The sequence below is a fragment of the Pseudophryne corroboree genome, chromosome 9 (genome assembly GCF_028390025.1).
Source record: "Pseudophryne corroboree isolate aPseCor3 chromosome 9, aPseCor3.hap2, whole genome shotgun sequence".
NCBI classification, from domain to species: Eukaryota; Metazoa; Chordata; class Amphibia; order Anura; family Myobatrachidae; genus Pseudophryne; species Pseudophryne corroboree.
Window position 1 is genome coordinate 50,347,582 of NC_086452.1, and position 24,234 is coordinate 50,371,815.

Genomic DNA, 24,234 nt, shown 5'->3' on the forward strand with positions numbered 1-24,234 from the left:
TTCCGACAGCAAAGCAGCTCCCATAAGTTTCTATGGGGACTGCCATGCAGTCGGACTCACCAAGCTCCAGAATGGCATTAGTCCCAAGCAGCCTATGAGATACGGATTCACAAGATGTTATGCCCCAGAGAACATGGCCAAAGCTTGGTTAAATATTCACCAGCAGTTTCCCAGAGACGTTATTGCTCAGAATATTGAGTTTCTCCATTAAGTTATGAATAGACCTCCCATCTATACTGGATTTCCAAGCAAATTCCCAACTTCTGCCCCAGATGCCAGTAACACAATGTACTTTCCTATATAGTATCTGGTTACAGGTGACATCTAACATTCAGTGGCTCTTATGGATTCATCATCTTGTGGACACATCACATAGGTGTACCTAACGCCCTCTTAACTAAAATACTTTAGGTTCCTGATATAGGATCTGTCACCTATTGCCTCTCAGAATAGTTCATCATCAGCCTTTGTTACCACATGATGGGGCAGATTCCATGGAGCATGTATTGACGGTCGCCCATCTGTGAGTTTCTGCAAATGCCGCTACAATCTCCTTCCCTTGTGTACAACCGTGTGGCCCAATATGCAGGGACTGAGCTGCTCCCACCTGCTATGGCTGGTGCAAGTTCTCCGTCTAACCATGGCCTCCTATGCTTATGGCTGACATGACTGCGACACTCCCATAACCCGCCCACTGAACGGGCCGCTTCTATGTGCACTACTCTCCCCCTCCCAATCACCGCCCAGGAACGTCCATCACTGTTCCGCTCAGAGCCGGCCCTAACCAATAGGATGCCCTAGGCAAGATTTTGGCTGGTGCCCCATAGCATCACCGCTGGTACCGCCTCTGACCCTGCACCCCTTTCCAAGCACCATCACCCTTCACCCATAGCAGTCCTCATTTTGGTGCTTCTATTTTATATATGAACAGTGAGCACATTTGGCTCACAGCGCAAAAAGGGGCGTGTTCTTGCTGGGAAGGGTGTTGGCCACACAATTGTACCCCCAATTCAAATTAGGCCACACAGTAGTGAAACTTTATTCACATTTTATCATGTGATAGTGTTCCTTATTCATGTTACATCACACAGTAGTACCACTTTACCTTATATACGTTATTCCTCACAGTAGTGCCTCTTATTCACATTACATCACACTGAATTGCTCCTTATTCACATTACACCACACCATATTGCTCTTAATTCACATTAGACCACACAGCAGTGCCCTTTCTATACGTTACGTCACACAGTAGAGCACCTATACACATAATGCCACACATTAGTAATGCATTTATACATATAATACCACACAGTAATGTCCCTTACACATATGACACACATTATTAATGTCATTATAAACATAATGCACCTTACACATTATGCCAACCTTTATTAATGCCCTTATACTCATAATTCCCCTTACACATATGCTGAACACCACTGCACAACTAACCCACCCGCACACAGCACTCACATGGCCGCTAACACTGTGACCCCTGCCTCTGCTTTGATACAGATGTGTCATCATACATTCTGCCTCAACACACTATACAGCAGATGCCTAGCGCAAGTCAGCTGGCAGCTCCCAGCCAGCTATGCTAATGTCGGGCTCCTTTTGTGACAGTGTAATGTAGCATTTTGTATGCAGATACAGCCGCAATCACACACAGAATACAGGCATGCCACATATCATTTTAATCAGCAGAAGCTGCTTGTGCCCCTAGGCATACCAAATGCCCTAGGCATTTGCCTAGTTTGCCTATGCCTAGGGCCGGCTCTGGTTCCGCTACATATTGATACCATTTGGCTGGAACACAACATCACCTTTGTGCGTACCACTCTGGGGGTAATTCAGATCTGATTGTAGATGTGCTAAATTTAGCACATCTATGATCAGTTACTTTGACATGCAGGGGTATGCCCAGCACAGGGCTAGTTCGCTGGCAGGCGGCTACCCGCCATGTCCCAGGTTGCTGCGGCTGCGTGTGCTGCGGTCCGCCCCCACAGTGGTCTGGACACATCTGCATTGTCCGGACTGTGCCCCACCAACGGCGTTCTAATGCCGTTGGTTTGCCCCCTCCCGCCCCATGACCGCCACTGCCTGTCAATCAGGCAGGGGCGATTGCAGCCCTGAGATGCTTTTACCATCTCACTGGGCCTCCCCAAAGGGCTTCAGACTGTGATTGCTGCTGCAGCGATCCAGTCTAATTAGGCCCTCTGTCCGCACCATAGGGGTTTTCTACGTAGTTGCAAATAATCGTTCAGCTACAGGAACATCGGCTGCGTATGGCTCAGAACCCGGCCCAATGTCTTCTTGCATCATCATATTAGGGGCTGTTTCTGAGAGCTGCTGCACAAGCAAAAGTCGCTGTAACCTGCAGCAGCCAAATGTATTTAAGCTGTCATTTATTTCCTGCACATATCACACAACAAAAGAAGCCATCTGATTGGCTGCTGTGTTTTACAGCACCGCGTTCTGTTCTTAGGAATGTCATTAGTCATTGCGGTCTTCAGTCCTGACTCCTGCCATCTCCTGAGCTGTATAGTGAACAGGTCCTACCTGACTGCTGAATGCACAGTGGGAAGCAGCGACTGGTGAGAAGAGAAGAGCCACGTACAGGAGGAGCTTCATGGTGATTCACGCAGCAGCTGGAAAGAAACAATTGAAGAACATTTTTCTCCTCCTAAAATGACTTTGTCCTCAAAGATGTCAGAAAGCCATTGCCTGTATTTCTGAAGACTGAAAAAGCGCATCATAATCATAGGTATATAGGGGGTCATTCTGAGTTGATCGCTCGCTAGCAGTTTTTAGCAGCCGTGCAAACGCTATGCAGCCGCCCACTGGGAGTGTATTTTAGCTTAGCAGAAGTGCGAATGGTTGTATCGCAGAGCGCCTGCAAAAAAATTTTTTTTTGTAGTTTCAGAATAGCTCAAAACCTACTCAGCGCTTGCGATCACTTCAGACTATTCAGTTCCAGATTTGAAGTCACAAACCCGCCCAGCATTCGCCCAGTCACGCCTGCGTTTTTCCAAACACTCCCTGAAAATGGTCAGTTGCCACACAGAAACGCCCACTTCATGTCAATCACTCTGCGGCAACCAGTGCGACTGAAATGCATTGCTAGACCCTGTGCAAAACTACATCGTTCGTTGTGCCCATACGCCACGTGTGCGCAGAACTGCCATTTTTTAGCCTGATCGCTGCGCTGTGAACAAATGCAGCTAGCGATCAACTCGGAATGACCCCCATAATAATATATAAAAGAAATCAGTACATTTGTATGACATTTTCAGAGCGTAAAATTGACCAAAGATTGATTTTATATTGATTTAAAATCAGTCAACATCAACAGTATTTCAGGGTAAATATTCTGTGGTATATTTAATTACTAAAGGGTAATTTTGGTCGATTTGGGGTTTTGGGTGTATTTTTAGTTGATTTTTATTAAATTTTGCAAATCAGACTATAAAATCAGCTATAAAACCGAATACAGGTATTGACCAAATATCAGCACTTTTAAACATAGAAACAAAGAATGTGACGGCAGATAAGAACCACTTGGCCCATCTAGTCTGCCCCTTTTTTTACCACATTTTTATCTGAAACCTTATTTGATCCTTATTTCTTTGTAAGGAGATCCTTATGTCTATCCCATGCATGTTTAAATTGCTCTACTGTCTTAGCCTCTACCACCTCTGATGGGAGGCCATTCCACTTGTCCACTACCCTTTCTGTGAAGTAATTTTTCCTCAAATATCCCCTGAACCTCCCCCCTCCAGTCTCAGTGCATGTCCTCGTGTCCTATTGCTTCTCTTCATTTGAAGATTGTTTCCCTCCAGGACTTTGTTAAAACCCTTGATATATTTGAAAGTTTCTATCATGTCCCCCCTTTCCCTTCTTTTACACTGACGACTACAGGATCCCTGGATTACTAACAGTCGTTTTGAAAACTGAACACAAAACCGACACAGAAATCCCCAAACTAATAGACTAATACCGGCATTTTAGCTTCTAAAATCTATTGGTTGAAGCTTCATTGTGATGCCTATAAACGTGGACACCAGCATGTGGTGCATGGTGGACAGGGGCGGATTGGGATGGAAAACCAGCCCGGGAAATTTCTGTAAGCAGCCCTAATGGGGGCGGGGTCTGTGGAGGGGGTGGGATCCCTCCTCATAGGGCCTGATTCTGAGTCAGAGGCAGTCACGGCCTTCCTTTTGTCTTTTGCTGCAGCTGTGTCTGTGACTTTATGTTAATGCTGCTACAATGCCCTTCCCTGGTGTACATCCATGCATCTGAATGTGCAAGGACTGAGACGCCCCCTTTCAATGTCTACAGATGCATCATGCTTTGTGCATCTTTAGACGCCACCATCTGTCGCACCATTGACACTTTCACCAGCCCTATGCTAGGTGCAGATCATCCGTCTGAGTGTGGCCTCCAATTCTACGTCTCTATATGCAACCACTATCAGCAACACACCCATATCACTCCAGATACACGCCTATACTACATTACATCTGCGTTTGACTAGCCAAACCCCTGTAACCGACCAGGAATGTCCAACACATTTCTAATACACTGAATATGTACTGCAACACTCAGTAGCGGCTCTTGCCACGGGCAAGCAGGCTTTTTGCCCAGGGCGCCGCTACCCTGAGGGTGCCGCTGTGGCAAGGGGTAATCTTCTGTATGCCGGCGGTCGGGCTCCCGGCGCTCAGTATACCGGCGCCGGGAGCCCGACAGCCGGCATACCGACAGCCGGCATACCGACAGCCGGCATACCGACACTTATTTTCCCTCGTGGGGGTCCACGACCCCCATAGAGGGAGAATAAAATAGTGTGGCGCGCGTAGCGCGCCACCGTGCCCGTAGCGTGGCAAGCGCAGCGAGCCCGCAAGGGGCACATTTGCGCTCGCCACGCTGTCGGTAAGCCGGCGGTCGGGCTCCCGGCGCCGGGATGCTGGTCGCCGGGAGCCCGACCGCCGGCCAGCCGTAGTGAACCCGTGGCAAGAGCCGCTACTAATTATCCACCCTCCCTCCCCACTCCCGGCTGCAGCAAGCGCCGTGTGCGGCCGCTGCAGCCGTGTCGCTGACTCACGCTAGAGGTCAAAATTGACCCTTAGTGTCAGTGCGGCGCTGCTATGCGAGAGACGTCATGTGATTTTTCTTTTAGGGTTTCAAAGCGGCGCTACTACAGAGGGCACAGCTACAAGGGGCACTACTACTGGGGGCCCATACAGGGTGCACAGCTACAAGGGGCACTACTACTGGGGGCCCATACAGGGTGCACAGCTACAAGGGGCACTACTACTGGGGGCCCATACAGGGTGCACAGCTACAAGGGGCACTACTACTGGGGGCCCATACAGGGTGCACAGCTACAAGGGGCACTACTACTGGGGGCCCATACAGGGTGCACAGCTACAAGAGGCACATCTACAGGGGGCACAACTACTAGGGGCACAACTTCAGGGGCATAGGCGTGCGCACGGGGGGTGCCTGGTGCACACTGGCACCCCCTAATGTCCGGCACCCCCCGCACGCCTGCAGCACAGTGATCACATGCTGCTCATGCCTGTTCCTCCTCCCTCCCCCGCTGCACCCGCCGTGCCCGCCGCACAGTCAGGAGTCAGAACTGACTGTCTGGGACTGACCGGCGGCTGCACTGGGTGACAGTGGATGCGATGCGGTGCACTGAAGTACAAAGCTTCGCCCCGCGCCACAAAGTGACATCACGCCGCCCGCCTGCCTGACCTCACACTCTCTCTATTGCGTGCCACTGCTACCATAGCCGCACAGCAACGCGTTCCTCTCTGGTGGAGTCGAGGACGAGGACCCGGAGGCAAAATTCAGCTCAACACAGATGGTTCAGAGACTGCCACGCTCAGCTCAGTCAGTGACTAAAGTAAGTAAACCACTGCTGTGCTTCAGCTGAGCCTGTTCCTGTTTTTATATATATACTGTACATGAAGTTGTCCCCCCCCCAAAAAAAAAATGTAAAAAAAATAAATAAATCTGTAAGTGTACTCAGGGAAAAAAACTTAAAGCACAGAAAAGAAGGGTTTAAAAATATATTAGCTGAGCCAAGCTCTTAGTAGTTTCCTGAGAGGGGTTTTAAGGGTATCTGGCACTGGGGCATACCATGTGGTGTAATGTGAATTTGGCTAATACCGCGTGGCGTAATGTGAATGTGGTTCATATCATGTGGCGTAATGTGAATTTGGCGCATACTGTGTGGCGTAATGTGAATTTACACTCATACCGTGTGGCGTAATGTGAATTTCCGCTCATGCTATGTGGCGTAATGTGATTTTCCGCTCATGCTGTGTGGCGTAATGTGAATTTGGCTCATACTGTGTGGCATAATGTGAATTTACGTTCATACCGTGTGGCTTAATATAAATGTCTGCTCATACCGTGTGGCGTAATGTGAATTTCAGCTCATACCGTGTGGCGTAATGTGAATTTATGCTCATACCGCGTGCCGTAATATAAATTTTGGCTCATACTGTGTGGCATAATGTGAATTTCAGTTCATACCGTGTGACGTAATGTGAATAAGGGGTAACTGGTGGACATGGGGACCTGTGTCCTGTGGACGAGGAGTCTGATGGCATAGAAAGAGGCAGATGTGGGTCTAATGGCACATGTGTAAATTTTGTACTTTACTTGTGTTAAATTAAAACTCGTTTGCCTCCCTAAAGCTCCCGTTATTTTCTGAGTGTCCCACTCAAAATCAGTGTGTTGGTGCTGGGCGGTACAAGGGGTGGGGTGTGTGTGGGTGGAATGTATATGCACCTAGGCTCACCACTCTCTAGTCCCGCCACTGGGTCAGGGATAGGTTGAGGAACTGTAAGCAGCAATAGGGTGCAGCGGCAGCTATGACTAAGGGTTATGCCATAGCGGGCAGTCAGTACCAGCTGATGGTCACACTATTATGTTTTATTTTATTTCTCTAGGGTGTATTATATTTACTTTATTAGAAACTAGGGAGAAATTAGTTTACGCCATGTGATTTTACTGAGGGAATGTGAAATAGTGATAGACACGCCCCTGGGCGGTGCTAGATATGCCCAAAAAGCGTCGCTAGACACGCCCAAAAAGCGGTGCTAGACACGCCCCTCCGGCGGTGCACCCTCTAATAACATTAGCGGCGCACGCCTATGTTCAGGGGGCACTGCTACAGGGGGAACAGCTACTGGAGGAAAATTAACTGGGGGCACAGATGCTGGGGTCACAACTACTGGAGGCACAGCTACTGGGGGCAAATCTACAGGGGGGCACAAGTACTGGGGGCACAGGTACTGGAGGCACAGCTACTGGGGGCAAATCTACAGGGGGGCACAAGTACAGGGGGCACAACTACTGGGGCCACAACTACAGGGGGCAAATCAACTGGGGGGCACAACTACTTGGGGCAAATCTGGGGGCACAGCTACTGGGAGCATAACTGTGGCCACGACCCTCCCCTATGAAGCCACGCCCCTGTTTTGCCGCAGGGGGGGGCGCCAGTGGAAACTTTTGCACTGGGTGCCACAAGGTGTAGAACCGGCCCTGGCAACACTATACCAACCCCACTGGGACGTATGCGCGGTGCAACTCAGACGGAAAACACCACTCCACTGCATCTGGCTCAGAATCACTCCCATAATGCTGTATACTATGCCACAGTGGCACTTGCTAAATAAAATAACTATAAAAGAGACATGTATATTTACATAATCTCGCTCCCTTCCTAACTGCTGAGCTCTCTAATTATAAAAACAATCAGAGGTACAGTAAATAGAAAATAACAATGACAAAAAAAATAAAATAAACATTCTGCCTGACAGTCAGTAGCTTGTGTGTCTTTATGGTGACCTTCCTGCCCCATATTTTACCCCAGTACACACACATGACTAACCGCTCCAGTACACACATATGACAGCCCCCCAGAACGTACATGACTGACCCCCTCCAGTACACACATATGACAGACCCTCAGAACGTACATGACTGACCCCCTCCAGTACACACATATGACAGACCCCAGAACGTACATGACTGACCCCCTCCAGTACACACATATGACAGACCCCAGAACGTACATGACTGACCCCCTCCAGTACACACATATGACAGACCCCCAGAACGTACATGACTGACCCCCTCCAGTACACACATATGACAGACCCCAGAACGTACATGACTGACCTCCTCCACTACACACATATGACAGCCCCCCAGAACGTACATGACTGACCTCCTCCAGTACACACATGACAGACCCCCGTCCCAATACACAAATGACTGACCCCCCAGTACACACATATGACAGCCCACCAGAACGTACATGACTGACCCCCCCAGTACACACATATGACAGACTCCCCTCCCAATACACAAATGACTGACCCCCTCCAGTACACACATGACAGACCCCCAGAACACACATGACTGACCCCCTCCAGTACACACATATGACAGAACCCCCCCTTCCAGTACACACATAACTGACCCCCTTCAGTACACACATGACAGCCCCCCAGTACACACATGACTGACCCCCTCCAGTACACACATATGACAGACCCCCAGAACACACATGACTGACCCCCTCCAGTACACACATATGACAGACCCCCAGAGCACACATGACTGTGACTGACCCCCTACAGTACACACATATGACAGACCACCCCTCCCAGTACACACATGACTGACCCCCTCCAGTACAGACATGACAGACCCCCAGAACACACATGACTGACCCCCTCCAGTACACACATATGACAGACCCCCAGAGCACACATGACTGACCCCCTCCAGTACACACATATGACAGCCTCCAGTACACATATGACTGACCCCTCCAGTACACACATATGACAGACCCCCCTTTCATTACACAAATGACAGCCCTCCAGTACACAAATGACTGACCCCCCATAGTACACACGGTTCCGGTATGAATGGTCGACCATGTTATGGTCGACAGTCATTAGGTCGACCACTATTGGTCGACATTGACATGGTCGACATGGACACATGGTCGACACGTGAAAGGTCGGCATATAAAAAGGTCAACATGAGTTTTTTAACTTTTTTTGGTGTCGTTTTTTGCGTAAAGTGACTGGGAACCCCAATTAGTGCACCGCGTCCCCTCGCATGGTGCCTTCGCTCCGCTACTGCTACCGCTTCGCTCGGCACACTTTACCGTTCCAATCATAGTCCATGTGGATCGTAAAGTATGGAAAAGTTCCCCAAAAGAAAAAAATTTAAAAAACCCATGTCGACCTTTTCATGTGTCGACCATTTTTCATGTGTCGACCATGTGTCCATGTCGACCATGCCAATGTCGACCAATAGTGGTCGACCTAATGACTGTCGACCATAACATGGTCGACCATGTGAACGGATACCAGTACACACATATGACAGCCTCCAGTACACACATGACTGACCCCCCCACTACACACACGACAGCCCCCCAGTACACACATTACTGACCCCCTCCAGTACACACATGACAGCCCCCCAGTACACACATGACTGACCCCCTCCAATACACACACATGACAGCCCCCCAGTACCCCTGACTGACCCCCTCCAGTACACACATATGACAGCCTCCAGTACACACATGACTGGCCCCCTCCAGTACTCAAATGACTGACCCCCTCCAGTACACACATATGACAGCCCCCAGTACACACATGACTGACCCCCCAGTACACATATATCACAACCCTCCCCCAGTACACATATATGACAGACCCCCCAGTACACACATGACAACCCCCCAGTACGCACATATGACAGACCCACCCAATACACCTATAAGACAGCTCTTACCCATATTTTCCCCCAGTATACATATATGACCATAGCCAGAAGAAGAGGGGGCGCAGGGCATACTGTACCCCAGCCCCCCTTTGTCATGGACACCCCCCCAGTCGGAGCCCACTGACATCACTAGCTTTCCCTCTTATGCAGCAGCAGAACCAGGAAGCCAGAATGCGAGCTGGACACAGAGCCGGCCCTAACCAATAGGATGCCCTAGGCAAGATTTTGGCTGGTGCCCCATAGCATCACCGCTGGTACTGCCTCTGACCCTGCACCCCTTTCCAAGCACCATCACCCTTCACCCATAGCAGTCCTCATTTTGGTGCTTCTATTTTATATATGAACAGTGAGCACATTTGGCTCACAGCGCAAAAAGGCGCGTGTTCTTGCTGGGAAGGGTGTTGGCCACACAATTGTACCCCCAATTCAAATTAGGCCACACAGTAGTGAAACTTTATTCACATTTTATCATGTGATAGTGTTCCTTATTTATGTTACATCACACAGTAGTACCACTTTACCTTATATACGTTATTCCTCACAGTAGTGCCTCTTATTCACATTACATCACACTGAATTGCTCCTTATTCACATTACACCACACCATATTGCTCTTAATTCACATTAGACCACACAGCAGTGCCCTTTCTATACGTTACGTCACACAGTAGAGCACCTATACACATAATGCCACACATTAGTAATGCATTTATACATATAATACCACACAGTAATGTCCCTTACACATATGACACACATTATTAATGTCATTATAAACATAATGCACCTTACACATTATGCCAACCTTTATTAATGCCCTTATACTCATAATTCCCCTTACACATATGCTGAACACCACTGCACAACTAACCCACCCGCACACAGCACTCACATGGCCGCTAACACTGTGACCCCTGCCTCTGCTTTGATACAGATGTGTCATCATACATTCTGCCTCAACACACTATACAGCAGATGCCTAGCGCAAGTCAGCTGGCAGCTCCCAGCCAGCTATGCTAATGTCGGGCTCCTTTTTTGACAGTGTAATGTAGCATTTTGTATGCAGATACAGCCGCAATCACACACAGAATACAGGCATGCCACATATCATTTTAATCAGCAGAAGCTGCTTGTGCCCCTAGGCACACCAAATGCCCTAGGCATTTGCCTAGTTTGCCTATGCCTAGGGCCGGCTCTGGCTGGACAAGTTACATAATGAGAGTATTCGGGTTTAGAGAGAGAGACACACAGAGTCCTCCTGACTCCCGTCCCAGTGTGTTAGCAGTACAGAGGCTGCTGCTATTCCTGCTTGTGACAAGATAAATTATAGATTTTATTTTTCTATGTGTATTTTAAGGTTGTTAAGTTATCTTTGTTCCACTAAAAGAAAATTTTTATAAAATAGTTGTCTCTCAATTAGGTGGCGCTATAAACAGTACCCAGGCATTATTAAACTATTAGTTTAAATCTAATCAATACCATTGATTAAATTCTATGTACACAATCCATACCTCCCAAAATGATCCATTTTAAGAGGTACAAAATACTCTCTACCTGTACTTCCCTCTAAGTTTTTTTTTGTTCTTCAATATTCTTATTGGGTATTTCAACATACAACAGAAAAAAAATGAAATAGAGGGATCGCAAAATCACAATCAGCATACAATAGGTAAGTAGCTTAAATATATCTGGGTAAGATCAATGAGCCATTTCGCACAGGTTGGGGGGGAGGGATAACATTTCCATACTAGAAACAAATATGTAGGAGCCATGCAATGTTGCACCTATGCGGAGAGAAGAAAAGGCGGTGTCAGAGTTCATTGGTGGTAACAGTCTGAAGTAGTAGATGAAAGTTAGTTAGAGTGTGGTTGGATGCGGAAATATGCCTGCAACATTTATCTTCTGAAACATTTAAATCCTGGCCAAAGTTAACCATCGTCCATCTGTAGTCGGGTTCTCATCTTTCCTCTTATAAAGACATGTGTATATATAACATATAACAGATAATATGGTATGATCCTCTTTATATTTCACAATTGAAAACATCAAATACCAGTATAAGGTTAACTGGGGGGGGGGGGGGGGTGTTATAGAAAAGAGTAAGGGGGATCAGGTGGAGAAGGAAGGTTGGAGGTGGGGGGATGACTGGGGGTGGTTGCCAATATCCTTATGTATATATTTACTGGTTTCTGTCCTTCTGCTTATCATATCCATTTACATCTGGGGAATTACCACTGATGTACAGTACTTAAAGTGGTTCTTTAGGGGTGGGGGAACTCGCCCTCCCATGGGTGCCACACCCCTAGCCCCTCCCACTCAGTATATTCCATGCCCCTAGCCCCTCCCTTTTAAGTGTGTTCATTGATTATGTATTAATGTAGGGGTGTGTGCTCAGTGACAGGGGAGCTATGCGCCTAAGTCATTATCGGTGCTTCTATCTTTTAGAAGTGGCACTGACCACCACTTCTAAAAGTGGAACTGACTGTTTTGACACCTGTGTGTGTGTGTGTGTGTGTGTGTGTGTGTGTGTGTATATATATATATATATATATATATATATATATTAGTGATGAGCAGGTTCGGTTCTTCGGAATCCGAACCCCCCCCCCCGAACTTCAGCTTTTTTACACGGGTCCGAGGCGGTTCGAACCTTCCCGCCTTGCTCGGTTACCCCGAGCGCGCCCGAACGTCATCATCCCGTGGTCGGATTCTCGCGAGATTCGTATTCTATATAAGGAGCCGCACGTCGCCGCCATTTTCACTCGTGCATTGGAAATGTTAGTGAGAGGACGTGGCTGGCGTCCTCTCTGTTTTATTCATGTGGCTGCAAATATCTGTGCTTACTGCTTTATTGTGGGGACTGGGGAGCAGCTGTATTATATAGGAGGAGTACAGTGCAGAGTTTTGCTGATCAGTGACCACCAGTATTATATGTTCTCTGCCTGAAAAACGCTCCATATCTGTGCTCAGTGTGCTGCATATTTCTGTGCTCACATTGCTTTATTGTGGGGACTGGGGAGCAGCAGTATTACATAGGAGGAGTACAGTGCAGCGTTTTGCTGATCAGTGACCACCAGTATTATATGTTCTCTGCCTGAAAAACGCTCCATATCTATGCTCAGTGTGCTGCATATATCTGTGCTCACACTACTTTATTGTGGGGACTGGGGAGCAGCAGTATTACATAGGAGGAGTACAGTGCAGAGTTTTGCTGATCAGTGACCACCAGTATACACTCAGTGATCCTGGCTTACACTACCTAGGCTATATACATCACTATCAGGTACTAATTACTATAATACAGCCGCCTATTGTGTCTCTATAAGAGTCCTGTACAGCAGTCACTCTCACCTGGTGATATCTCTCTTCTATACACTCAGTGATCCTGGCTCACACTACCTAGGCTATATACATCACTATCAGGTAATTACTATAATACAGCTGCCTATTGTGTCTCTATAAGAGTCCTGTACAGCAGTCACCCTCACCTGGTGATATCTCTCCTCTATACACTCAGTGATCCTGGCTCACACTACCTAGGCAATATACATCACTATCAGGTAATTACTATAATACAGTCACCTATTGTGTCTCTATAAGAGTCCTGTACAGCAGTCACTCTCACCTGGTGATATCTCTATACACTCAGTGATCCTGTCTCACACTACCTAGGATATATACATCACTATCAGGTAATTACTATAATACAGCCGCCTATTGTGTCTCTATAAGAGTCCTGTACAGCAGTCACTCTCACCTGGTGATATATCTATACACTCAGTGATCCTGTCTCACACTACCTAGGCTATATACATCACTATCAGGTAATTACTATAATACAGTCACCTATTCTGTCTCTATAAGAGTCCTGTACAGCAGTCACTCTCACCTGGTGATATCTTATACGTTCTCTGCCTCAAAAACGCTCCATATCTGTGCTCAGTGTGCTGCATATATCTGTGCTCACACTGCTTTATTGTGGGGACTGGGGAGCAGCAGTATTATTATATAGGAGGAGTACAGTGCAGAGTTTTGCTGATCAGTGACCACCAGTATTATACGTTCTCTGCCTGAAAAACGCTCCTTGCTGCATTGTAGTATATAGTAGGAGGACAGTGCAGAATTTTGCTGACCACCAGTATAACTATATATATAGCAGTACGGTATAGTAGTCCACTGCTCTACCTCTGTGTCGTCAAGTATACTATCCATCCATACCTGTGGTGCATTTCAGTTTTGCACAGTTTGCTGACCACCAGTATATATAATATATAGCAGTACGGTACAGTAGGCCACTGCTCTACCTACCTCTGTGTCATCAAGTATACTATCCATCCATACCTGTGGTGCATTTCAGTTGTGCGCAGTATATATAGTAGTAGGCCATTGCTACTGATATATTACTGGCATATAATTCCACACATTAAAAAATGGAGAACAAAAATGTGGAGGGTAAAATAGGGAAAGATCAAGATCCACTTCCACCTCGTGCTGAAGCTGCTGCCACTAGTCATGGCCGAGACGATGAAATGCCATCTACGTCGTCTGCCAAGGCCGATGCCCAATGTCATAGTAGAGAGCATGTAAAATCCAAAACACAAAAGTTCAGTAAAATGACCCAAAAATCAACATTAAAAGCGTCTGAGGAGAAGCGTAAACTTGCCAATATGGCAAGGAACGGCTGAGGAACTGGCCTATGTTCATGGCTAGTGGTTCAGCTTCACATGAGGATGGAAGCACTCATCCTCTCGCTAGAAAAATGAAAAGACTTAAGCTGGCAAAAGCACAGCAAAGAACTGTGCGTTCTTCTAAATCACAAATCCCCAAGGAGAGTCCAATTGTGTCGGCTGCGATGCCTGACCTTCCCAACACTGGACGGGAAGAGGTGGCGCCTTCCACCATTTGCACGTCCCCTGAAGGAGCACCCGCAGTCCAGTTCCTGATAGTCAAATTGAAGATGTCACTGTTGAAGTACACCAGAATGAGGATATGGGTGTTGCTGGCGCAGAGGAGGAAATTGACAAGGAGGATTCTGATGGTGAGGTGGTTTGTTTAAGTCAGGCACCCGGGGAGACACCTGTTGTCCGTGGGACGAATATGGCCATTGACATGCCTGGTCAAATTACAAAAAAAATCACCTCTTCGGTATGTGGAATTATTTTAACACAAATGCGGACAACAAGTGTCAAGCCGTGTGTTGCCTTTGTCAAGCTGTAATAAGTAGGGGTAAGGACGTTAACCACCTCGGAACATCCTCCCTTATACGTCACCTGCAGCGCATTCATCATATGTCAGTGACAAGTTCAAATACTTTGGATGACAGCGGAAGCAGTCCACTGACCACTAAATCCCTTCCTCTTGTAACCAAGCTCCTGCAAACCACACCACCAACTCCCTCAGTGTCAATTTCCTCCTTACACAGGAAAGCCAATAGTCCTGCAGGCCATGTCACTGTCAAGTAGTGATGAGCGGGTTCGGTTTCCGAGAAACCGAACCCACCCGAGCTTTACCTTTTTTTACACGGGTCCGAGCAGACTCGGATCCTCCCGCCTTGCTCGGCTAACCCGAGTGCGCCCGAACGTCATCATCCCGCTGTCGGATTCTCGCGAGATTCGGATTCTATAAGCAGCCGCGCGTCGCCGCCATTTTCACACGTGCACTGAGATTGATAGGGAGAGGACGTGGCTGGCGTCCTCTCCGTTTATACGAGACAGTTGATCTGATTGCTTTGCTTTGCTTGTTTATTTTACTATTGTGGGGAGGATTGGGGAGCAGCTGTTAGGAGGAGTACAGTGCAGAGTTTTGCTGATAGTGACCACCAGTTTTTTATCCGTTCTCTTCTCTGCCTGAAAAAAACGCTCCATACCATATCTGTGCTCAGTGTGCTGCATGATATATCTGTGCTGAGTGCTCACACTGCTTAATTGTGGGGACTGGGGAGCAGCTATAGCAGGAGTACAGTGCAGAGTTTTGCTGACAGTGACCACCAGTATACGTTTGTCTGCCTGAAAAACACTCCTGTGGCTTTTTTTTTTATACTAGTAGTTTAGCAGTTTGCTGAGAGTGTCCACCAGGTCCATTATACTGTATATAGCAGTACAGTAGGCCACTGCTGTACCTACCTCTGTGTCGTCACTCGTCATCCATAAAGTATACTATCCATCCATCTACATTGTATACCTGTGGTGGCTTTTTTTTATACTAGTAGTTTAGCAGTCTGCTGACAGTCTCCACCAGGTCCATTATACTGTATATAGCAGTACGGTAGGCCACTGCTGTACCTACCTCTGTGTCGTCACTCGTCATCCATAAAGTATACTATCCATCCATCTACATTGTATACCTGTGGTGGCTCTTTTTTTTATACTAGTAGTTTAGCAGTCTGCTGACAGTGTCCACCAGGTCCATTATACTGTATATAGCAGTACGGTAGGCCACTGCTGTACCTACCTCTGTGTCGTCACTCGTCATCCATAAAGTATACTATCCATCCATCTACATTGTATACCTGTGGTGGCTTTTTTTTTTATACTAGTAGTTTAGCAGTCTGCTGTCAGTGTCCACCAGGTCCATTATACTGTATATAGCAGTACGGTAGGCCACTGCTGTACCTACCTCTGTGTCATCACTCGTCATCCATTAAGTATACTATCCATCCATCTACATTGTATACCTGTGGTGGCTTTTTTTTATACTAGTAGTTTAGCAGTCTGCTGACAGTGTCCACCAGGTCCATTATACTGTATATAGCAGTACGGTAGGCCACTGCTGTACCTACGTCTGTGTCGTCACTCATCATCCATAAAGTATACTATCCATCCATCTACATTGTATACCTGTGGTGGCTTTTTTTTTATACTAGTAGTTTAGCAGTCTGCTGACAGTGTCCACCAGGTCCATTATACTGTATATAGCAGTACGGTAGGCCACTGCTGTACCTACCTCTGTGTCGTCACTCGTCATCCATAAAGTATACTATCCATCCATCTACATTGTATACCTGTGGTGGCTTTTTTTTTATACTAGTAGTTTAGCAGTCTGCTGACAGTGTCCACCAGGTCCATTATACTGTATATAGCAGTACGGTAGGCCACTGCTGTACCTACCTCTGTGTCGTCACTCGTCATCCATAAAGTATACTATCCATCCATCTACATTGTATACCTGTGGTGGCTTTTTTTTTATACTAGTAGTTTAGCAGTCTGCTGACAGTGTCCACCAGGTCCATTATACTGTATATAGCAGTACGGTAGGCCACTGCTGTACCTACCTCTGTGTCGTCACTGGTCATCCATAAAGTATACTATCCATCCATCTACATTGTATACCTGTGGTGGCTTTTTTTTTTATACTAGTAGTTTAGCAGTCTGCTGACAGTGTCCACCAGGTCCATTATACTGTATATAGCAGTACGGTAGGCCACTGCTGTACCTACCTCTGTGTCGTCACTCGTCATCCATAAAGTATACTATCCATCCATCTACATTGTATACCTGTGGTGGCTTTTTTTTTTTATACTAGTAGTTTAGCAGTCTGCTGACAGTGTCCACCTGGTCCATTATACTGTATATAGCAGTATGGTAGGCCACTGCTGTACCTACCTCTGTGTCGTCACTCGTCATCCATAAAGTATACTATCCATCCATCTACATTGTATACCTGTGGTGGCTTTTTTTTTATACTAGTAGTTTAGCAGTCTGCTGACAGTGTCCACCAGGTCCATTATACTGTATATAGCAGTACGGTGGGCCACTGCTGTACCTACCTCTGTGTCGTCACTCGTCATCCATTAAGTATACTATCCATCCATCTACATTGTATACCTGTGGTGCCTTTTAGTTGTGCGCATTAAAATATGGAGAACAAAAATGTGGAGGTTAAAAAAATAGGGAAAGATCAAGATCCACTTCCACCTCGTGCTGAAGCTGCTGCCACTAGTCATGGCCGAGACGATGAAATGCCATCAACGTCGTCTGCCAAGGCCGATGCCCAATGTCATAGTACAGAGCATGTAAAATCCAAAACACAAAAGATCAGTAAAATGCCTCAAAAATCAAAATTAAAAGCGTCTGAGGAGAAGCGTAAACTTGCCAATATGCCATTTACGACACAGAGTGGCAAGGAACGGCTGAGGCCCTGGCCTATGTTCATGGCTAGTGGTTCAGCTTCACATGAGGATGGAAGCACTCATCCTCTCGCTAGAAAAAAGAAAAGACTTAAGCTGGCAAAAGCACAGCAAAGAACTGTGCGTTCTTCGAAATCACAAATCCCCAAGGAGAGTCCAATTGTGTCGGTTGCGATGCCTGACCTTCCCAACACTGGACGGGAAGAGCTTGCGCCTTCCACCATTTGCACGCCCCCTGCAAGTGCTGGAAGGAGCACCCGCAGTCCAGTTCCTGATAGTCAAATTGAAGATGTCACTGTTGAAGTACACCAGGTTGAGGATATGGGTGTTGCTGGCACTGGGGAGGAAATTGACAAGGAGGATTCTGATGGTGAGGTGGTTTGTTTAAGTCAGGCACCCGGGGAGACACCTGTTGTCCGTGGGAGGAATATGGCCCTTGACATTTCTGGTCAAAATACAAAAAAAATCAGCTCTTCGGTGCGGAATTATTTCAACACAAATGCGGACAACAGGTGTCAAGCCTTGTGTTGCCTTTGTCAAGCTGTAATAAGTAGGGGTAAGGACGTTAACCACCTCGGAACATCCTTCCTTATACGTCACCTGCAGCGCATTCATCATAAGTCAGTGACAAGTTCAAAAACTTTGGGTGACAGCGGAAGCAGTCCACTGACCACTAAATTCCTTCCTCTTGTAACCAAGCTCCTGCAAACCACACCACCAACTCCCTCAGTGTCAATTTCCTCCTTACCCAGGAAAGCCAATAGTCCTGCAGGCCATGTCACTGGCAAGTCTGACGAGTCCTCTCCTGCCTGGGATTCCTCCGATGCATCCTTGAGTGTAACGCCTACTGCTGCTGGCGCTGCTGTTGTTGCTGCTGGGAGTCGATCGTCATCCCAGAGGGGAAGTCGGAAGACCACTTGTACTACTTCCAGTAAGCAATTGACTGTCCAACAGTCCTTTGCGAGGAAGATGAAATATCACAGCAGTCATCCTGCCGCAAAGCGGATAACTGAGGCCTTGGCAGCCTGGGCGGTGAGAAAAGTGGTCCATCGTTAATTCAGAGCCAACTAGAGACTTGATTGAGGTACTGTGTCCCCGGTACCAAATACCATCTAGGTTCCATTTCTCTAGGCAGGCGATACCGAAAATGTACACAGACCTCAGAAAAAGACTCACCAGTGTCCTAAAAAATGCAGTTGTACCCAATGTCCACTTAACCACGGACATGTGGACAAGTGGAGCAGGGCAGACTCAGGACTATATGACTGTGACAGCCCACTGGGTAGATGTATTGCCTCCCGCAGCAAGAACAGCAGCGGCGGCACCAGTAGCAGCATCTCGCAAACGCCAACTCGTTCCTAGGCAGGCTACGCTTTGTATCACCGCTTTCCAGAATAGGCACACAGCTGAAAACCTCTTACGGCAACTGAGGAAGATCATCGCAGAATGGCTTACCCCAATTGGACTCTCCTGGGGATTTGTGACATCGGACAACGCCAGCAATATTGTGCGTGCATTACATCTGGGCAAATTCCAGCACGTCCCATGTTTTGCACATACCTTGAATTTGGTGGTGCAGAATTATTTAAAAAACGACAGGGGCGTGAAAGAGATGCTGTCGGTGGCCCGAAGAATTGCGGGCCACTTTCGGCATTTAGGCACCGCGTACAGAAGACTGGAGCACCACCAATAATACCTGAACCTGCCCTGCCATCATCTGAAGCAAGAGGTGGTAACCAGGTGGAATTCAACCCTCTATATGCTTCAGAGGATGGAGGAGCAGCAAAAGGCCATTCAAGCCTATACATCTTGCCACGATATAGGCAAAGGAGGTGGAATGCACCTGTCTCAAGCGCAGTGGAGAATGATTTCAACGTTGTGCAAGGTTCTGCAACCCTTTGAACTTGCCACACGTGAAGTCAGTTCAGACACTGCCAGCCTGAGTCAGGTCATTCTCCTCATCAGGCTTTTGCAGAAGAAGCTGGAGACATTGAAGGAGGAGCTAAAACATAGCGATTCCGCTAGGCATGTGGGACTTGTGGATGGAGCCCTTCATTCGCTTAACCAGGATTCACGGGTGGTCAATCTGTTGAAATCAGAGCACTACATTTTGGCCACCGTGCTGGATCCTAGATTTAAAACCTACGTTGTATCTCTCTTTCCAGCAGACACAAGTCTGCTGGGGTTCAAAGACCTGCTGGTGAGAAAATTGTCAAGTCAAGCGGAACGTGACCCGTCAACAGCTCCTCCTTCACATTCTCCTGCAACTGGGGGTGTGAGGAAAAGGCTAAGAATTCCGAGCCCACCCGCTGGCGGTGATGCAGGGCAGTCTAGAGCGAGTGCTGACATCTGGTCCGGACTGAAGGACCTGCCAACGATTACTGACATGTCGTCTACTGTCACTGCATATGATTCTCTCACCATTGAAAGAATGGTGGAGGATTATATGAGTGACCGCATCCAAGTAGGCACGTCAGACAGTCCGTACGTATACTGGCAGGAAAAAGAGGCAATTTGGAGGCCCTTGCAGAAACTGGCTTTATTCTACCTAAGTTGCCCTCCCTCCAGTGTGTACTCCGAAAGAGTGTTTAGTGCAGCCGCTCACCTTGTCAGCAATCGGCGTACGAGGTTACTTCCAGAAAATGTGGAGAAGATGATGTTCATTAAAATGAATTATAAACAATTCCTCCCTGGAGACATTCACCAGCAGCAATTGCCTCCAGAAAGTACACGGGGACCTGAGATGGTGGATTCCAGTGGGGACGAATTAATAATCTGTGAGGAGGGGGATGTACACAGTGAAAGGGGTGATGAATCGGACGATGATGATGAGATGGACATCTTGCCTCTGTAGAGCCAGTTTGTGCAAGGAGAGATTGATTGCTTCTTTTTTGGTGGGGGCCCAAACCAACCAGTCATTTCAGTCACAGTCATGTGGCAGACCCTGTCGCTGAAATGATGGGTTCGTTAAAGTGTGCATGTCCTGTTTATACAACATAAGGGTGGGTGGGAGGGCCCAAGGACAATTCCATCTTGCACCTCTTTTTTCTTTCATTTTTCTTTGCATCATGTGCTGTTTGGGGAGTATTTTTTTGAAGGGCCATCCTGCCTGACACTGCAGTGTCACTCCTAGATGGGCCAGGTGTTTGTGTCGGCCACTAGGGTCGCTTAGCTTAGTCATCCAGCTACCTCATTGCGCCTCTTTTTTTCTTTGCATCATGTGCTGTTTGGGGACTATTTTTTTCAAGTGCCATCCTGTCTGACACTGCAGTGCCACTCCTAGATGGGCCAGGTGTTTGTGTCGGCCACTTGTGTCGCTTAGCTTAGCCTTCCAGCGACCTAGGTGCAAATTTTAGGACTAAAAATAATATTGTGAGGTGTGAGGTGTTCAGGATAGACTGAAAATGAATGGAAATTATGGTTATTGAGGTTAATATTACTATGGGATCAAAATGACCCCCAAATTCTATGATTTAAGCTGTTTTTTAGTGTTTTTTGAAAAAAACACCAGAATCCAAAACACACCCGAATCCGACAAAAAATTTCCGGTGAGGTTTTGCCAAAACGCGTCCAAACCCAAAACACGGCCGCGGAACCGAAACCAAAACACAAAACCCGAAAAATTTCCGGTGCACATCACTACTGTCAAGTCTGACGAGTCCTCTCCTGCCTGGGATTCCTCCGATGCATCCTTGAGTGTAACGCCTACTGCTGCTGGCGCTGCTGTTGTTGCTGCTGGGAGTCGATCGTCATCCCAGAGGGGAAGTCGGAAGACCACTTGTACTACTTCCAGTAAGCAATTGACTGTCCAACAGTCCTTTGCGAGGAAGATGAAATATCACAGCAGTCATCCTGCTGCAAAGCGGATAGCTCAGGCCTTGGCAGCCTGGGCGGTGAGAAACGTGTTTCCGTTATCCACCATTAATTCACAGGCAACTACAGACTTGATTGAGGTACTGTGTCCCCGGTACCAAGTACCATCTAGGTTCCATTTCTCTAGGCAGGCGATACCGAAAATGTACACAGACCTCAGAAAAAGAGTCACCAGTGTCCTAAAAAATGCAGTTGTACCCAATGTCCACTTAACCACGGACATGTGGACAAGTGGAGCAGGGCAGACTCAGGACTATATGACTGTGACAGCCCACTGGGTAGATGTATTGCCTCCCGCAGCAAGAACAGCAGCGGCGGCACCAGTAGCAGCATCTCGCAAACGCCAACTCGTTCCTAGGCAGGCTACGCTTTGTATCACCGCTTTCCAGAATACGCACACAGCTGACAACCTCTTACGGCAACTGAGGAAGATCATCGCAGAATGGCTTACCCCAATTGGACTCTCCTGGGGATTTGTGACATCGGACAACGCCACCAATATTGTGCGTGCATTACATGTGGGCAAATTCCAGCACGTCCCATGTTTTGCACATACATTGAATTTAGTGGTGCAGAATTATTTAAAAAACGACAGGGGCGTGCAAAAGATGCTGTCGGTGGCCCGAAGAATTGCGGGCCACTTTCGGCATTCAGCCACCGCGTGCCGAAGACTGGAGCACCAGCAAACACTCCTAAACCTGCCCTGCCATCATCTGAAGCAAGAGGTGGTAACCAGGTGGAATTCAACCCTCTATATGCTTCAGAGGATGGAGGAGCAGCAAAAGGCCATTCAAGCCTATACATCTGCCTACGATATAGGCAAAGGAGGGGGAATGCACCTGACTCAAGCGCAGTGGAGAATGATTTCAACGTTGGGCAAGGTTCTGCAAACCTTTGAACTTGCCACACGTGAAGTCAGTTCAGACACTGCCAGCCTGAGTCAGGTCATTCCCCTCATCAGGCTTTTGCAGAAGAAGCTGGAGACATTGAAGGAGGAGCTAAAACAGAGCGATTCCGCTAGGCATGTGGGACTTGTGGATGGAGCCCTTAATTCGCTTAACCAGGATTCACGGGTGGTCAATCTGTTGAAATCAGAGCACTACATTTTGGCCACCGTGCTCGATCCTAGATTTAAAACCTACGTTGTATCTCTCTTTCCGGCAGACACAAGTCTGCAGAGGTCAAAGACCTGCTGGTGAGAAAATTGTCAAGTCAAGCGGAACGTGACCCGTCAACAGCTCCTCCTTCACATTCTCCCGCAACTGGGGGTGCGAGGAAAAGGCTAAGAATTCCGAGCCCAACCGCTGGCGGTGATGCAGGGCAGTCTGGAGCGAGTGCTGACATCTGGTCCGGACTGAAGGACCTGCCAACTATTACTGACATGTCGTCTACTGTCACTGCATATGATTCTGTCACCATTGAAAGAATGGTGGAGGATTATATGAGTGACCGCATCCAAGTAGGCACGTCAGACAGTCCGTACGTATACTGGCAGGAAAAAGAGGCAATTTGGAGGCCCTTGCAGAAACTGGCTTTATTTTACCTAAGTTGCCCACCCTCCAGTGTGTACTCCGAAAGAGTGTTTAGTGCAGCCGCTCACCTTGTCAGCAATCGGCGTACGAGGTTACTTCCAGAAAATGTGGAGAAGATGATGTTCATCAAAATGAATTATAATCAATTCCTGCGTGGAGACATTCACCAGCAATTGCCTCCAGAAAGTACACAGGGACCTGAGATGGTGGATTCCAGTGGGGACGAATTAATAATCTGTGAGGAGGGGGATGTACACAGTGAAAGGGGTGAGGAATCGGACGATGAGGAGGAGGTGGACATCTTGCCTCTGTAGAGCCAGTTTGTGCAAGGAGAGATTGATTGCTTCTTTTTTGGTGGGGGCCCAAACCAACCAGGCATTTCAGTCACAGTTGTGTGGCAGACCCTGTCGCTGAAATGATGGGTTCGTTAAAGTGTGCATGTCCTGTTTATACAACATAAGGGTGGGTGGGAGGGCCCAAGGACAATTCCATCTTGCACCTCTTTTTTCTTTCATATTTCTTTGCATCATGTGCTGTTTGGGGACTATTTTTTGAAGTGCCATCCTGCCTGACACTGCAGTGCCACTCCTAGATGGGCCAGGTGTTTGTGTCTGCCTTTTGTGTCGCTTAGCTTAGCCATCCAGCGTTCTTGGTGCACCTCTTTTTTTCTTTGCATCATGTGCTGTTTGGGGACTATTTTTTTTAAGTGCCATCCTGTCTGACACTGCAGTGCCACTCCTAGATGGGCCAGGTGTTTGTGTCGGCCACTTGGGTCGCTTAGATTAGTCACACAGCTACCTCATTGCACCTCTTTTTTTCTTTGCATCATGTGCTGTTTGGGGACTATTTTTTAAATCTGCCATCCTGTCTGAC

General features: G+C 47.5%; 1 protein-coding gene across 3 annotated transcripts in view; it reads right to left on the reverse strand.

Moving 5' to 3' along the window:
* C9H1orf210 (chromosome 9 C1orf210 homolog) overlaps positions 1 to 24,234 on the reverse strand; it is a 542,874-nt gene that overhangs the window by 295,063 nt on the left and 223,577 nt on the right. For all 3 annotated transcript variants that reach the window (XM_063939312.1, XM_063939313.1, XM_063939314.1), the window contains one exon: positions 2,563 to 2,651. The gene's annotated coding sequence lies outside the window, so the exon portion shown is untranslated. The remainder of the gene's footprint in view (positions 1 to 2,562; positions 2,652 to 24,234) is intronic.